Source organism: Triturus cristatus, chromosome 7 (assembly GCF_964204655.1).
Source record: "Triturus cristatus chromosome 7, aTriCri1.1, whole genome shotgun sequence".
Classification (NCBI taxonomy): domain Eukaryota; kingdom Metazoa; phylum Chordata; class Amphibia; order Caudata; family Salamandridae; genus Triturus; species Triturus cristatus.
In genome coordinates this window covers 1,834,113,658-1,834,115,569 of record NC_140590.1, presented here as the reverse complement: position 1 = coordinate 1,834,115,569, position 1,912 = coordinate 1,834,113,658, and positions in this window count along the sequence as shown.

Sequence of the window (1,912 nt, the reverse complement as noted above, 5' to 3'; positions counted from 1 at the left end):
CTTGTTTGAATTTTGAAGTCTTTCTCATATTTTGCTGGGCGGTTATTGCATGACACACATTCCCCTTAGGGTGATGGCTCGGCTCGTGCTACGGCTCTAAGAGCCACGCTAGACTAGGGGCTCTGGATCAGGTTCCTGCAGTAATTTGTTGGCTCTCCATCTGTAGTAGCCAGAGAGCAGACAGGACATTCCTCACCCAGGACAGGAGCTGTGCTGGGGGTGGACCGACAGGTGAGCTGTCAAGCACAGCTTCACAAACATGTTTACCCTCCGAGACGTTAATAAGGAGGGATGTGAACGGCTGCAGTGAAGCTGCCCTGAGCAGCCAGGGACCAGCAGTGAACCAGGAGGGGCCCGACCAGCAGGGCCAGCACTAGCCAACAGTCAGCGCCCCCTGGTGGCAGTGAGTGTTATAAATGACAAGTCATCACTGTGACCTTATTACTGCCTGCTGCGTTTCATCCCGCTCTGGTGCTTGTAGGTGCACAACTCCCCTTCTCAGTCCCAAACTCCCCTCCCCCCCACACCACTCTGTGCTGTCCGGGGGTGGGCACCAGGGAGCTCTGCACATGGACACTAACGCAATCTGACAGCGCCAAAGCCCCTCCCTGCGCTGCTCTGTGCCAGACAGTGCTGTAGCGCCCCCAGCGCTGCGCCAAGATGACCCCGGCCCGCCGCGGCCACTTTTTACACTCGAGGTGTGAGCTAAACCGAGTCCCTTCCATTTCCTCACATTAACCGTGTTTCTTGGAAGGGGCTGTGATTTCCAGCACCCAGCCCATGGCAGCTACTTCTGAGCAAAATTCAATCTCTATTTTTTATGAGAAGTAAACTGTCTAAATATATTGTATTAGGGTCGAGCAGTATATTTTCTGGTACTTCCTCGAGTTCCAGTTCTACATGTGTGTAACAATCTAAAACCCATTTATTGAGAGCAAGTCGCCGGATCCGTCATGGAAAATCCGTTTACTTTGCTGTGAAGTGATTTCTTTGACTGTTGCTGGCCGCGCGGAGGAGGCCGGTGATGCGGGGCTTGGACCCTTCCTGGCCAAGGACCCAGGGGCCTGCGACCATCGGGTACAGCCCCCGGAAGGAAAGAGGCGGAAGAAGAATGCAAGACCGGCTTCACTGACGTTAGTAAAGGCATTTAATAGTCTATTTAAATCCCATGCATGAGCGGAGCCTCTGAAGGCGAGTACAGCCTCCGTGGGTAGCGCCGGGAAGCCCCAGTGTTACCCGTGGCTCTCGGGGCCCTGGCTCTGCCACAGGTGCTCTTAAGTCCCCCACGAAGTGATTTAGTTTTGTTTCCCCTGCTATAACCAGAGCAAGCGTCTGGAGCCAGCGCAGCAGGACAGTTATAGATGTCTGGAGCTGTAAAAATCGTGATCGCAGTACAATGCATCAGTAACACCTCAACATACCTCTTTAATGTGAGCTGATCTCGACACTGGAGAGAGATATAAACATGGCCTCCTGTCCACCATCCTTTGATCCTGCCATGAAGTGACCCTGCAGACAGCGGTACGAGGAGAGATGGCATGAAATCTGTCTGCTTTAAAATTATTAACGGTCCCAAGTGCCCCCCAATGATGCACCCCCCCCCCCCAAGACCACACCTACTTTACTGCGGCCGAAAGCATCAATTAAAAAAACCACAAGTGATTTCCCACAATTGTGAATGGGGGTGGGTTGTAGCCTAATGCAGCCTCTGGTGATCTGGAGAGATGACACGGGGTAGGGAGAGCGTGCAGGGCCTGAGTTTGTTGCCAACGACCAGCTTTGGGCTGAGAGCTGAGACGGGATAGGGAAGGGAGGCCATTCGTGAGAGTTGTAAAAAAAAAAAAACGCACTGGGTGCCCTGTTTAATGTGTGAAAGTAATCGCGATCGCGATCACATCAAAGCGGGCGTGCG